Here is a 16,755-nt window from a genome sequence, read left to right on the forward strand (position 1 = left end):
GGAATCGCTGCAAGTATCGTAAATGAGAAAGACCAGTCAGCCACTGATTTACATGACAGCACCATGAAGATTGATAGCAGTAAGAACAAACAACAGTAACACAGACTCCTGAAAAACAAGCCCTGTTAGAAGTTTCTTCATTTAGCCATATTATATATTTTGAAAAGAGTGACAAACCCCAGTTATAAGCAGGTAGACCTGTATCACCCTATGCTGTGACACTGCCTTTCTCGCACACCTCTCTGAACAAAGTTCCTCTACTACTCTTGGTGTAAAGGTGAGATTTTACTGCTGAAAACTGCAGAAGGTGGAAGTTTACTGAACTCTGCTCTTTGAGACAAAAAACATCCATTTTATTCTTTCTTCTGAAATATCCTAAGAAGTCTGGATATCTTCTTTCTCTCATCCTCCTCCAGTGACAACCTTCCCATGAGAACTCTCTAGACTGAGTTATACATCTGAGTAAAACCAGCTAAAATATCTTTTAGGAGTAAATTTCACTTTCCAACTTATGACAGCAATTTCTGTGCCTTTGCTTTCCAGTACTCCATACTTCCATTTAGTTTCCACATTATTTTTCCACATTTTTCAAGAGCACAATTAAAAAAAAAAAAAAAGTTTCATCAAGTTTCTTCCTGCTAGAAGAACCAAGAAACAATTCATGCAGAAGTTGCTTTTAATTCTTCCTAAAGAAAAGGAAGACTCAAAGAACTATGTGGCTTGAAGTGAGTTTTTGAAAACTTCATACGGGCTACCAATATACTATGAATGCCACTGACAGACTTAAGAGTTTAAACTGGAAAGGATATATAGAAAACTGCTGATCTTTAAGCAGCAAGGGGAATACCACAGTCTGGTTGTTAGTTCACTGCCCACATCCAGCACAATATTGTCCTTCTCTACTACTAGCATCCCTTTACATCATTACAATAAAAGAAACATGGTACTTGGCAGAGGTAAACCTCAGGAGAAAAGAGAGCCTGAACCCAGGAAGCTGGTAAGGAAGATATTTAAATGGGCTTTGTGCAAGACCACACTTTGGTTGCCTTCATTAAAGCAGCACACCACTTTATTCATTTATCTCACAAAACTCACTTTGCTCAGAAAAGGAACTTAAGATTAAGAGTAAATATTGCACTTCCCTCCAATCTGATCTTGACCCCACACTAGTCACTGTATAGGGGGTCTTATCAATACCTTTATTGCCATTTTATAGCTATCTATTTCATGGTGAGGTATGGAGAGAGACAAATATTCCACTTCTCCCAAATAGAAACTGGAAAAACTGTAAGAGGTGCTCATGATATTCAACCTTTACTGCAACCAATAACTTCAGGAGTTGAATTTAACAAGGCTGAGGTTTTGTTCTGATTTATAATGTCTCTAAATAGAGGAGGCTGCATTCCTGAAAGATCCTTGGCCTTGCATCAGTAGCTATAGAAAAAAACTGGCATATTCAGAATGCTGGGCTTATCTCACACCTGGACCCTCCCCATAAGGGAGAACTACTCCACCCTAACCATGATGGTTTCTTCATTGGCAAGGCTCACTTAGTCAATGGGAAAAAACACAATTTGTGATCTAATTTAGCTTTCTCCTTTTCTTTGTACACACATGATGCAAGCAGACATGAGCCTCCTCTCTAAAGACCTCAGCTGAAGCTGTTAGTTACACACTCTCCATACCAAGGCATAATTTCATTTGTGCAAGAAGGGGTAAGGTTAGGGTTTTCTACAGCAAATGAAGTACAGCCACACTGGTCAATCACAGGAGTAACAAGAGCATAAATGCTGGGATTTTAGTCCTTGCCAAGGCTGGTTTTTTATGTTTCCAGAGGGCAAGCATGAGCATCTGCAAGGATAGCAAATGCTACAATGACAGGTTTTCTGTGCATGTGTAACTCAGCTGCCCAATGCCACATAAGGAGCTCCAAACTTTAATACGGTTCTAATACAGAAGCAATGAGGTTTGGGAAGGATATTACTGTTGTTGTTCATAACAAATAAAATAATATTCAAGACCTTTGTCTTCAGGTAGTATTTCTCCAGGCACTTACTGAAAGAAAATAATAGTACCAAGTTAAAAAAACCAGGAAAATAAAAAAAACCAAACAAAACCCCAAACCAACAGATCACTGAGTGTTGCCCTATAATTTTCTGCAATCATAAATTTTCCAGGAACAAATCATAGCTATTTATTACATTACCCTAAACCAATGCTAGAATGGTCACACCTCGGTCCCTGACATCACCAGCCCTGATCTCACCCCCATTAGCCAGGCAGCTGCCAGCCAGCAAGGCAGCACATTGCAGGAAAAGTCAAAGTTCAGTTTCTACATTTAAAGAAAGAATACATGCATACATATATACATATGATGATGTATAATTGCTAACTTGTATTTACAAGCAAGGGCTACAGAGCCTGGGCAAGCACATGTAACACACCAGAAATACAGGGTTTTTAAAGTCACTGTGCAGACAACTGCATTTTTGATTAAAATGGCCAGCTACAGGGAAAAAAAAAAAAAGTAAATACTTTCTGGGAACCCAGATGGCTTACTCAGTATCACCCTAAAACAAACAGCTCCAAAAACAAAGCAAAAAAGATGAGGGAAGAATTCTTGTGTTTTCCAGACTCTAACTTGACTTTTTCTCCAACCAACAAAAAATAATAAGTTGTTTCTCATCTGCTTCTCACAGGTAGAAAGGCAGCTCCTCTTGTCTACAAGTGCAAAGAGAAAACTAAAACACTTTTCTGGAAACAAGAAAGCTCAATAAAGGAGTTCAATGCTCAGATTTTTAATTTCCAGTTTTAGAAACTGTATATTATAGAAGACAACTGCTCCTCCAAACCATAGACATGCTGCTCTCCTGCACCCAAATTCTTTTCAGATATCCTCATTCTCTGCACTTTGAAGACGTAATAGGCGTGAGTCCAAACTGAAACTTGTTCAGAGCTAAAAATTATTTGTCCTCTAAGGCACTTTGGTGCAGTCTCAGTTACAAGTAAGTTCTAAGACACACTATTAAAATTGTTATTCGAATTAAAGTTCTCCTGGAAGTTGCTGTGGAACTTTTTTTTTTTTTTTTTTTGGTTCTCCCATCCAATAACATTTTAGAATATTTATTCTTAAACAATAGCTATAACAAACAGTAATAATTCAATCAAAGTGTAAAAACAAATTAGCATAAACTGTGAAACCAGGATGGAAAGTTGTAAAATTAGCTTTAATCTTCCTATCCATTTTTTCAGTGTTTCAAGCCAGCTGACTAGTCAAACTTTCGTTTAGCTAACTAGGCTTTCTATAAGTTTTCCCTCACAGTTTTCATGTTTCAATACAAAATACCTAAGAATAGATGCAAAATGCTTACAGAAAGAAGTTATGACCAGCATAAATATCACTACAGTCCTAAATTTTCAACAAAAAATTACGAAAAAAAATCATAATGAAAAGGTGTGATCCTACCCATAAGCAAAGCTATGGATGAGCAAGCTTTACTCTCCCACTTTGTCAAGAAGTTCTTTCTCAGTGGCACTGTAGAAACGGGACCCCTGGAACATTCCAGCTGCTGACAGGCATTTTTTACTCTTTTCTGAGAAGACATTCATGTGCATGGATGGACAAGAACAGGACATGTCAGATTCTGTACACTCAAAAACAATCCAGTTAAAAAGCTGGAAGGCTTTTTTTCCCAGGTTTCACGCTACAGCCTTATTCTCACATCACAAAAGGAATTTGCCCTTCTCCAGAAGATACAACAGCACACAGAAAAAGGTTTTCTTTTTTCTCTCACTCCCACCCTTCTTTCAACCATCTCAACCTAAAAAGACCTTTTTGCTCATGTTTTCAAATATCACTCACCATTATTAACAGCCCAGAGCTAATCAAAGAGATGCCTCAGCAAATATCACTGTTCTCACTAGTAGGAAAGTCCATCCTCCCTCATGCTCTGCAGAGTCTATCAAAAATTCACATTGCCATAAGCAACTAGTTTATAAAATAGAAAAAAATGTAATTACACATCTTCTATCATGTCACAGGAACTGACCTTCAGCCCTACATCACTACTTTTGCAAAGGACCCCACTTCCTTAAAATACCAGACAGCTGCGTTCTCATGTCTCTCAATAAAGCCTCCAGGGGCTAATTATCTCAACCACATGTTTGTCAATACAGCTTTTAAAACTCTACACAATGCATCAGGTTTACAGAAGGAGAACTGTAATTGTTGGTGGTCACTGCCTAGCACAAGAGAAGCCTCTTGAAGCTTTAATACACCCAGCCCTTATCCCAGCTAAAGTTCATGCTCCTGAATTGGGGAGCTGAACTCCACTCTGCCAAGTCTGGAAACATCAGCCAGCAGTGTGATAGGAATAAAAGACCCAGGCTGATGAATATTCTTTCTTTTATTCCCCTGCACTTTGTTAAATAAACTCTGTTCCAGTTTGTAAAATTACTGTGCTCAATCTTTATAAAGAAATGTTCTGCATTGTAGATTTTTTATGGTTCAGCACTTTGGCTGAGAGCAGAAATGAAATACAAGCACAGAGATGTAAACAACTGCACTTTAGCTCTGCCAGACAGTTATGAGGTATAGCTCATCAATATGAAAAAAACAACCCACTTGGCTCCAGAGAAAACTTCACAGATTAAGTATTTAAAACTTAAGAGGGACAAAAATAACTCCCAGATCCAACAACAACATATATCTGTGTTGGAACAGATATATGTATATAAATACATAAAAGTAATCTCATGATACTAATTCGTCTCTGAGGAAGCTGCTTTTTGCCACCAAGAATCCATATGGAAAGCTAGAACTTTTTTTGTTCATCTGAAGTGGAAATCCATCAGAAGATAGACAAAACACAACCTGCAAACAATACACAAATTTCAGTCACAAAGGGGTATAGGCTTCATCTGCTTATGCGACCAGCCTTTTGAGAGGAACCTTTCTTTTTCTTATGTAGCATTTGCTATCTCTGTCATCTCTCAGCTCTAAGATATTAAGAAGTTCCCCAACTCCTCTTCCTTGAATCCATTATCCTCATCATCTGCAATTTTACCTCACCTGAAGTCTTTGGAAAAGAGGAGTAAGAGTAGAACAGCTGGTTGTTGTTTCTACATCAAAGCCAACACCACGGCTTTAGTTCATCCTGAGAAGGAGGCAATAAGCACCAATCTCACCATATATATATAGTGAGTGCCCAGATGAAAGAAAAGCTTATGACAGGGGCAATTCAGAAATCAGTGGGAAATCCATAACCTTGTACTAATAGTTCTGCAGACTTGCTCAAATAATTGGTTTAAATACATTTTCAGGAAAAAAAAAAAAAAGAAAAGAAAAAGAAATCACCTTGAAGATTTCACAAATTTAACCTTGCAGAGCAGTGATTTCTTTGGTATAACAGCTACCTATTTAGAACAGGAATGGCTTCAAGACTAAGAAAAGACAGTTTCCACTTCATCATTTTCATATATTGCCTATTACTGTTTTCTAGTATCACAGTAAAGGGATTTGCTGTCCAAAACAGTGATATATGTACTCTACAAGCCCCCGGAGAGTATCAGTAATGATATACACACTGGTATGGTGCCACTTTAATTCAAAATAGAATTATGTTCAACATTTGTTTTCTGAGAACAGTATCCACTCAGTATTAATTTCATAGTTACCAAGACAGAGGAACAAAAAAACCCCCACCACTGTCCTTCTTTAGACTATAAATATTTTTTTATTTGTTTATTTTTTACAATTGTTAAATTAGAAGCAAGGTAACAATTTCCACCTACTACTACCAAACTATGAAACCATAGAAAGAGACTCTACAAGGAAACAGCACGTGAAAAAGCTCTGAAAAAAAAAAAAAAATAGGAGACAATTGATAACTAAAACATATAAAATTTTCGCTCCTTAGCCTCATATTATACATTTAAAATACAGCCAATCTAGAGCACATTATTAAAAAAATACTTTGCAAAATCTAAATTATCCTCACCCCACAACAATTTAGTGCAGTTTTGTCTGGCAAACCACTTTCACAGTAACTAAGTGCTTCCTCACATAACTTCTGCATTGTCTGCACCTTTGTCAAATTTGAAATACTATCTCTAAACAGTACCAAGTGACTGAAGTCTAATGAGATGCTCTAGTGATGACACATAACTCTAAGCATTACAGTTCAGATCGCTGCAGACCCAAAGGATTCGAGGAGGTGACACGAGATTATTTTACTGACACTACACTGTGGCTGGATCCTCTCTCCACCCCACCCTAGTGGAAGTGCCAGCTGCTCCCATGACTTATACTGATGTCCCCACTGCCCCAGCTAGAAGAAGGTTCTCTGCTTCTAGCCAGCTCACTCACTGGTTTTTGAGGCAAAAGGGCTACACACCATTGCAGTCCCCCGGTCCTGTAGAGTCAGAGATTGCTCTCGTGTAATTCACTGCCTCCAAGACCACTTGTTCAGCACTAGTGAGGCTATTTAACTATAACAGTTACTTCAAGAAGTTTTTATATTTAACCAACAGCAAAAAATAGACTAAAAAGTTCTCTTGGAAATCTTTCTAATATGACAGATGTGTATTAATTATCATGTTCTAAGATTATATTAATTCTATTGATTCATATTATAGAATCATAGAACAATAAATGCAGCACTGCCAAGTCTACCACTAAACAATGTCCTTAAGTTCCACATCTATAGGTCTTTGAAATACCTCCAGGGAGGGTGACTCCAGGGGAGGTATTTTTCATTGCATAGTTTCACTGAAACTGAGAAATCAAACTTGTCCAAGATACGGCACCATAAATAGCCAAATTTTTTTTATTTAAGGCTGTTTCTCTTGCAATTAACATACCTTTCTCTTTTTCTCTTTTTTCTTGCATTAAGCATTTGATATCAGTGCTAAAAGTATTTTTCATTTAGCACTGTATATGGCATCTCTGTTTTGTTTCTGAAACAATACAGCCAACTCCTGAAATTGAGTAACAGTTTTCTCAACTAACTGAGAACTGGAGAACCTTACAGACTGTAGTTAAGGTGGTCAACAAGCCTAACAAGTTTATTCAGATCTTTAGAAATGAAGTATTTTTTTACAAAGAGATTTTTTAAAAGCATATGCATAAACACACACAAGAGAAACAATGATTTATTTATGACCTTCCAATTAACTTTATGCTTTTTTCTCCAAGCCCAGAGCTAATCCTTAATATGGAAGTGACATTTACATTTTCTGCATCTTAAATGTTGAGTGGGAAAAAGTCTAATGAAAAACTGACAAAAACCATGACTGCAAAAGAATTTTCAAAGACCAAGGAAAAATTGATGCAAGACAACCTAATCTGCATCAAGGACATTATTGTCCTGTTGCTACTTTCTGCAACACCTATATCCTCATCATCCCTTTGATATCCATAATGCATGAACTTCAATGAGCTGTTTTCATTGGCAAACAACTTTTTAGTTTCTTAGAAAAATACTGAGTTAAAATTACCTTGTAATTTCATTCACAGCATTTTCCAACAACTGCAGTATCCCCTACCTCAAGCTATCATCCCCTACCTCAAGACATCAATCTACCTCTCTTTCCCTAAAAAAAATCCTCAAGAGAGACTGTTTCTATGAGAACAGCTGTAAAAAGGTAGCTATGGCCACCTCCACGCTGACTGACCAGTCACCAGGAAGGGCTGAGCTCAGTCCCTCCCAGAGCATAAGCACACTTTGAGCCTTTCCCCTCTATGCAGCACTCAGACAGGTGTGAAAATTACCAAAACCTTCCTAAATGGCTACAGCTTGAACTGAAAAAATAGCTTCGAATACAAAATCTATTAATACTCTCAATTTGGAATATCTTCCTTCTTGAACTAAATTTTAACAAGGAAAAATGTGTACATTAGGAATATTATGTAAGTTACCATTTCCTATTATTTTCCAGCGATATTTGTGTTCTCCCTGAGCTTCTGAAAACCTCTGAATTGCTAGCTATCCTCAACATTCCAATAAGAGAAAAGCTTTTTTCCCCCATCAGCAAAATGAGTAAGCAACTGACTAAATCTAGTATAACAACACTTTTACCTAAAGTCTGCCTATGCCTTAGTGGGCATCCATCAGAAGCAGACATGGTACTTGCATTTACAATGTAAACATAAAAACACCACCAACAACACTTGCAGTTGCTGTGAAAGCAGAGTACTACTGATGCCTCAGAGCTTTTTGGATTTTTTAACTTTTGTAGATTTTAGAAGTAGTTGTGCAGTAAATGTAGATTGTAATGTAGCTGCATTATATCCCTTACCTTTTAGCATAATAGTTTACACATACCCAACTCTATTACACCATTTCATATCAATCCATCTAAATTCCATTAGTGTGTTTAGTTTTCTTTTCAAGGTAGAATTGTAGAATTGTCCACAAACAGACAATTTCACGGACATTAGCAGTGAAATTACACTTTCCCAAAGATAATGATAAACCCTTTCCAAAACAATGTTAACTCTGATTTTCCTTTCACCTCTTCTAATGTATCAGTTTACATCTTCCCCGGGAGAGGTCAGACACATCCTCCAATAAATAGATAATTCTTCTATTGCCATCCTGAAACAACACAGGGATAACCACACAGCACCTTTGATATTTCTCTACCGTCAAGTGAAAGGCTGCACTCACTCACCAGTGAGGTGTAGTTTGTAATATATGTGGAGATATTCTACATGTTCTCCAAGAAAACTGAACACTGTAAATATTGATTGAGAACTCACCAACATCTTTCCTAGAATAAAAATGTTTAAAATGTTCAGCAGTCAAAGGCGGATGTGCAGAGCTGCTGACTGACTGGTTTGTTTTGTATTATTTCTGAATTTGAACCCTCTGAGCTTATCAGCAGAATCACTTACATAACGCTACTGAAAGCATCCTGTTTACATGCAGAAAAATGGGCTGTCATCACCTTAGTCTTTCTTATAAGTACTCAGAAAAAAGGGTTTAACTCTAACTTACTGCCCAGAGTGGTTATGGACTCACTATACCTGGGGGTGTACAAGATCAGGTAGGATGGAGCTCTGAGTAACTTGGTCTAGTGGAAGGTTTCCTGCCCACTAAAGGGGTGTTGGAACTAGATAATCTTTAAGACTCATTCCAACCCAAACCATTCCATAAAATTTGATGTTAAATTTAGTTGCAAAATACTGTTCTAAGATTTATTTGAATTTTAAACTTCATTCACTATCTGGAATCCGGACAAGAAGCTAAGGCAGTTTTGCAAGCAAAAAGGAAACATATGCCTGTGCAAAGCCAAAACCACCCATTTTAAAAAAAGGAGCAGGACTTCAGTGGTGACATGACAAACAACGCATCACTTAGAAGTAAATGAAAGCATTAATCATCAGATTTCAGAAAAGCAAGAAGCCCTCTTCTGGTACTGAAAGTTAATGAATGTTTAAGATACCGCTTGGATTCCACTTCCAGTTTTCAAAAATTACAAAATTAGTTGATTTAAAAATAAAATAATTAAAAGAGAAAAAATATTCCACCACACATCTCCCAAACACTGACGTGAACTTAACAGCATAAAATTGAGTACAATCAAAACCTGTCATGTATATGGGATAGGAAGAGGGCTGTCATAGTTGTTGACCCTGGCTGGATGCCAGACACCCACCAAAGCTTTTTTATGATCCTCTTCTCAGCTGGACAGGGGAGACAAAATATAACAAAAGTTCATGAATTGCAATAAGTTCTGGGGGAGATCACTCAACAAATACTGTCACAGGAAAAACAGACTCAAATTGGAGATATTAATTGAATTTATTACTAACAAAATCAAAGCAGAATAATGAGAAGTAAAATAAATCTTAAAAATAACCTCTTCCCTCACCCCTCCCTCGTTCACAGGCTCTACCTCCTCCCCCACCAGCGGCTCAGGGAGATAGGGAATGGGGGTTAAGGTCAGTTCATCACACATTCCTGCCACTGCTCAGGGAGCAGAATTCCCCCCACAGAAGACAGTCCTTCACAAACTTCTCCAACATGAGTCCATCCCATGGGGGCAGTCCTTCAGGCACAGGCTGCTTCAGTGTGGGTCCCTCACAGGGTCTCGAGTTCTACCAGGAAAACCTGCTCCAGTATGGGCTCAGCAGGTCCCTGCCAGGACCCTACTCCAGCACAGGTTTTCAACAGGTTCACAGCCTCCTTTCAGGCATCCATCTGCTCCAGTGGAGGAGCTGGTGGATCTCTGCATCCCTGTGTTCCTACATGGGCTGCAGGGGAGGACAGCTGCCTCACCATGGGCTGCACTATGGGCTGCAGGGGAATCTCTGCTCTGTTGCCTGGAGCACCTCCTCCCCCTCCTTCTCCACTGACCTTGGTTTCTGCAGAGTTGTTTCTCTCACGTATTCTCACTCCTCTCTTCTCTGATTGCAATTATATCTGTGCAATAAATTTTTTTCTTTCTTAAATTTCTTATCACAGAGGTGTTATTTTAATTCCTGATTGGCTCTGTCTTGACCAGCAGCATGTCTGTCCTGGAGGTGGCTGGCATTGGCTCTGACTGACATGGGGGAAGCTTCTGGCATCTTCTCACAGAAGCCCCCTGCTACAAAGATTTGGCCACACAAACCAAATACAGCTGGCCAGATCAGGAAAGCTTAGTGTCTTTCAGCCTTTTAATCAGTACTGAAAGTGGGGCAAATCTCAACTTGCATCACTTTTTTCTCCCCTCCAAACACTGGCACACGAGAGAGTCACCCATTGTTCCCCATTGTACCAAGCAACAAATACAGTCAAATACAGAGCATCTCACAACTATAGGGGCAACAAAACAATCCCTTGGACCATAATAATTCTGTAGGCTTCATGTCATGTCTTTCACTCGAAACTGAACATCACATCTAGTGTTTCCAGTATTAGCTGCTACAACAGAGGTGGTGGGGGCCAGTATTCAAAAAAATCTTTGTGGAACTGAATAAGCCAAGTGCTGCTCACATAATATTTTTGTGCAAATATATAGTCAAACGAAGCCTTTTGGAAACCTATTTAACAGATACTGGGGAAACTCATAGAACACATTCACCTAACTCTGGAGCACATTTTATAGTCTTATGATTCCAAACTTACTCTGATTTCTAGTGTCACTGCAGCACATGCAATACACACACAGAGAGCCCAGCGCAAGGGCTGTTTTCCCTAATAAAAATAAGCAAAACAAAACAAACAAACAAAACCAAAAAACACAAAAGAAAACCACATTCCAGTACTGAAATGCTATATTGGCTTCATAAGCTTATTGATCAGTGCTTTGTTTACTACCAGTAATGACAGCAGGACCATCTGGTTTCCGCCATTCCCCTAACACCACTGATGCAATCAAATTGTCCCAGGCAGCATGTACAGAACAAGTCACCTCTTACAGCTTCTCTACAGTAAATCATCCAAACTGAGCCAGTCAGTGCTAAGATTAGCTGCAGGGGAGTTCATTTTATTCCTCTAGTAACCTCTTATCCAGCATGTTCTTGGAAGAATGTCTAAATCACCTGAAGACAGTGACACTAACACAACCACTATAGATACATTTTGCGTAGACAATTCAATACCCTATAACATATATTTATATACATAAATTACGTGCATACACATACTTTTTTGAAGTAAAACACTGCTATTTTGAACATTTTCTGAGAGCAACAGCTCTCTTGAGCAACTATTGAAGACTACTTTCACTACTTAAGCAAGGCTTCACATACAGGAAGACAAACTTTCATTGCAGCAGGTATTGTACAAGACCTTTTATCCTATTTCTGGGAAAGACAGGGAAAAATACATAAATTAAATAATTAAAATAATAAAGCAGAATGAAAGTCCTGGAAAATCAAAAACAAACAAAAACTCCCAAACAAACAAACAAAAAACCACAACAAAAGCAGAGAGAGCATGGGCATGCAAACAAAAAGAAAAAAACACACTTCAGATGCACTTGTAACACAAGACTTCCCTAATGTTTCAGACATCATTAAAGAGATGAAATACTGAAGAAATTTATTTCTGATATTTATATATCATGATGATCATGTGTGTATCTATGACAAGGTAGGAGAGTTACAACAGGTAAAAAATAACATAAAAATTCCTTGGTTCTTATAAATCTCTTCACCATGAGAGCAATACAAAATCAGATCTGGTGTGCACATATAGTCTTACCCTTTCTTTCTATAATTAACTAGTGATGCTTTTAAAATATGCCTAAGGCACTGCAAGATGACTCTGCTTCACCCAAAAGAGTAACTGTGATTCTCCCCCACGCAGCCCCTCAGCACATTAAGGAGAAAACCAGCAAGTTAGGGTTCAGGGAACTCTATGTTATTTCAGAAACAGTAAACAAAAATAATAGAAACAAAACATTCATAGTGAAGTCTAATTATTTTTAATAAATTTTCTGGTTAGTAAATGCCGTATCTAGTCAAGTTTCTCATTTACTACAGCTCTAAGCAAAGTTAAAGTTGCAGTGCTGTCAGAGAGAGAAAGGGAAAGAACATAGAGAAAGCACATCCTACTCTCCTTTATCTCCCAGCAAATACAATCTAACCATCTTCAAATATAAAAACAACTAAGTCACCTATGAAGATCCAGACTTCATTATTAAAACTGCATTAGTTTAGTTGAATTCTGACCTGTTCTATGTGCCCATCCAAAATCTTGCCAATGATCCTTTCAACACCACCGTCAATAAATACGGTCAGCAAATAAATATCCAATAAACAGCAGCTTAAACACCAGTCAGCTTAACCTTTCCCGTCTTTAAAAAATGCCAGACTGTTCAGTGTTTGCTCAAGACTCTTCTTTTACCAACAGTCAATTTGAATGAGCCGATGCAAGTGCACTGTTCATCCCCTCGTGAGAGGAGGATGCATTTATGTGAAACATGAGGAGAATGCCTAATGCTGAAACATACTCTCTGCATCCTCAATGAGATTCTGTTACAGGGCTCTCTTTCTTCTCCCTGGTGTGTGTCAGCACCCCTGCAACCATTCTACTTCTTTTATGGCCAGACGCTATCTGCACACTTGTATTTACCTTTGGTATACACACACTCACTATGTATTGCATGTGCTTTATGACCCCCTTGGAGCTACTCAAAAAATAATCAAGTGACTGCTACTCCAAGTGATATTATGAAATACGGACATGAAAAATATTCTGCTAATATTCCATACAGCTAACTGTCAGGCTTTTAGCAACCAGATTTAAAAATTATTTTGGCTTCCAAAAGCATTAAGGGCTTGAATTTTCATGTATGTCCTAAAGGGGAGTCTATTTTATAAAGTAGCTCTGTGGTCCTCAGAGAAAACCTTGGCATTTCAATTAGGGTATAAACAAGTTTTTAATTTAAAATAGTTATTTTGTCTATTGTATCAGAGCTCCATATGACAAAAATTTAAAATTTCTGAACTTGTCAACAAAACATTATGGGTTAAAATCTCCATTAAAAATCTATAAACAAACAAGGAAAGGAAAAAAATAAAACAAATCAAAAAACTACAACACCATAACCAACTTCCTAGAGCCTGCATCTCTTTAAAGAACATTACTAGTGCAACTGTCCTTTTTCGTTAAAGAAATATGACTTATGAAAAGAATGGCTTTTACCAAGATCTTTGAGTATGTTGAGCTGTGACAACTAGATTTAACCAGCTTTGATAAATAATAAAATAGCCTGGCAAACATTCAGTAGTCCTCCACCTACATCGTTCTACAGTTCCTATCAATACATTATTTATATTTCAGGAGCATTCTCTATGAGGTAATCGCCTTCTACATCAGAAGGAAAGAAGTCTCTGTTGCAAAGATCATTCATTTCAAAAGAGTAAGGAAGTAAAAAATTATTATTTTAAAAATTCAGTTTCCTAGTCATAATAAAAATGCATGTTACAAGTAATAGGACAGAGAAGCTGCCTTTTTAAGTGAAAATCTCTTTGAAATATTGAGTTAGAGAAAAATGCTATCTATGGCAATACCTTTCGCTATTGTCTTTGATAAAATAATAACAGTTCAATAAAATGAAGTCTTAAAAATAAAACTCATCTTGATGGCTTCTATATCTTTCTTGCTTTTCCCATTTATTTGTTTCTCTTTATTCTTTTCACTATACAGTTAATATGCCCTCCACTTAATACTGTATTTCTCATTCTGTCACTATGTCCTTACTAAAACACTGTCTCTTTAACACCACTTATGTTACAGGACTGACCTCAGGAATTTTTAGGGGTGTCTGACTATTTGGTTAGGGGCAGGGGAGACAAGGGGATATACATCACATCTCTCCACTCACTGTACTGGACTAATCACTCCCATCACTCATCCCTCCAGAGAGGGGTTTCCCCTAAATGTAACACCACAAAACAGAGGAGGAGTTTCAGAAAGTTCTTGTGCGGCTGGAAACTAGATTTTTCTTAATAGCTGCAATACAACAGGGCATGTTGTGTTATCTTGAAAGTCATCAGGGGCTTTATAGGCTGATATGCCCAACTGGCAGTACCCCCTGTGTGACAAAATTATGAATGTTTAAATTCAAGTTTAGCAAGCAAGACCGTTAGTAATTTCAAAAGACTAGGAAGACACACAACTCCAACCAAATCTGTAATTGAAAGCATTCACCAGTGGAGTAAGACGATAAAAAGAAAATATTATGGACATTTTTTCAGAGTCTTCCTATTGTATCTACTGTTGTCAATGCCATGCCATCCTCTAGTTCTCCTTTCAGTGGAGAAAAGGAGATGACATCATGTAAAGAGGGCAATCTACCTTTTTAGGAATAAAGACAAGGAATGTCTTGTCTTTCTGTTTAGTGCTCAGTGTAATGAGCAGAGAAAGACAAAGACACCACAACTGTATTACAGAAAAATTGTAAATTGAGAACATAATTTTGGAAACTTAAGCTACGGCAAAGTAATGCTCTCCAGAGAATTATATTCACTATAAATTACAGACATAAATATTATATTTTCAAATTGAGAGACAGAGTAATAATCTATCAGCTATTTTTGCATGAACCAAGATATAATTTCTCTGCATCCTGGCTTCATCCTGAGTTCTAAAGCAATACATGCTGATGTTGGCAAAGGCTCATATTAGGTTAATTAGTTACACCTAGGATAGTCACATGCATCAGTGTTTGCTGAACTAGTCCTCCAGTAGTTTCATTTGGTATCTTTCTTTTCCTCCTGTTTTGTTGATTGCAGTTCATACTTGTAATGAATAATGAAAATATTTTTCTTCTGTACAAGCAGAGTTGCTGACTCCATGTGCACTGTACCTTCATACTCTTTTAAGGAAATGCCCATGTGTGGGGAAGAAGAACATCGAGGGCTTTCTAGATAGCAGAGAAACTTTCCAATTTTTGCTCATTCAACATTTAATCTCTTATTGATTTTCAGTATCAGCCAGTTCCATATTTGTTCCTATTCAAAACAGACCGCTGCAAGGTAATTATTACTTCTTCAAATATGGGGGGGTTGTGGTTTTTCTGTTACAAAGTTTGGGTGAAAGTTTAAGGCATCCATTTATCAAACATCCTGTCCCTCCAAATCAACAGGCAAAAGAAAAACAAAAACAAACACACACACACACACCAAAAACACCAACAAAATAAGAAAAACAATGAAAAATAAACAATAACCCTCAAAAACGTAATAGGCAATAAAAATATATCCTTCTTCCCTATCTGAAATAGAAGGCAGTTAGACTGAAGAACATACATTCCACCTGATGACAATTGATATGCTGAAGACTGCAATACAACCTAATTAACATTACAGATATGAGATAACATGTAGGAGTGACAAATCTAAGAGCTGAAATGTCAACTCTCTGGTAGTTCAATATTTGATTTGTTCATTTTTATTCTGAGCTAAGAACTGACCCTCTTTCTAAGCATGTCCCTCACTGAGTAATTCCAGGAAAAGTACTATGTGTTTTGTATTCAGATCAAGCCTTTTTTATTTTGCCTAGTCTTTTCAGCTGGTTTACCTTCAGTCACAACTGAGAGGTGCAAAAAGGAGGCAGTATTGAGAGACTGAAAGCACCACCCATGTGCAAAATCATTCTCTGGCACACAGCTGTGCTTGTTCTCTGCAGAAAGCCCCAGTCACGTCCCAATTTTATTCCAGGTCAATAATCCATGCACCAACAGTTAAGTGAATAATATTGTATTTCCCTATTTTTACCAACCAATGATTCCACACAACACAGCAGTAGCTGCATGCTTGTCTGCAGAAACTCAAAAGATGATGCTGACTGCCTAGAGTCGCCCCCCAGTGAACAAGAAAATAAACTTAACTTCAAGAATAAATGTACAGCTGGTTCACAAGAAACCTTGACAACAGATATAGCTAGCAACAGGGAGGGGGAGAAAAAAATCAACTAATTCTCATGCTGCAGAAGAATACCCCAAAATATCAATTGTACACAGAGATTTGTAATTAGAAGATCACCAAATCATAGAATCATAGAATCATAGAATCATAGAATAGATTGGGTTGGAAAAGACCTCCAAGATCATCAAGTCCAACCCCTGATCCAACTCCAATTACTATAGCATGGCACTAAGGGCCACATCCAATCTCTGCTTAAAAACCTCCAGGGATGGTGAATCCACCACCTCTCTGGGTAGGCTGTTCCAATGCTTGATTACCCTCTCTGTAAAGAATTTCTTCCTAACATCTAACCTAAACCTCCCCTGGCAGAGCTTGAGCCCATGTCCCCT

General features: G+C 37.7%; 1 protein-coding gene across 2 annotated transcripts in view; it reads right to left on the minus strand.

The window, feature by feature from the left end:
- LOC114064244 (FERM and PDZ domain-containing protein 4-like) overlaps positions 1–16,755 on the minus strand; it is a 255,103-nt gene that overhangs the window by 129,821 nt on the left and 108,527 nt on the right. The window contains exon 1 of one of the 2 annotated variants that reach the window (XM_027897111.1): positions 12,665–12,715. The exons of the other annotated variant lie outside the window; for it this stretch is intronic. The gene's annotated coding sequence lies outside the window, so the exon portion shown is untranslated. Of the gene's footprint in view, positions 1–12,664; positions 12,716–16,755 lie in introns of those variants that run through there. 2 annotated transcript variants of the gene reach the window in all.

Source organism: Empidonax traillii, unplaced genomic scaffold, assembly GCF_003031625.1.
Source record: "Empidonax traillii isolate 1590-97213 ecotype Southwest subspecies unplaced genomic scaffold, ASM303162v1 scaffold530:size435587, whole genome shotgun sequence".
NCBI classification, from domain to species: Eukaryota; Metazoa; Chordata; class Aves; order Passeriformes; family Tyrannidae; genus Empidonax; species Empidonax traillii.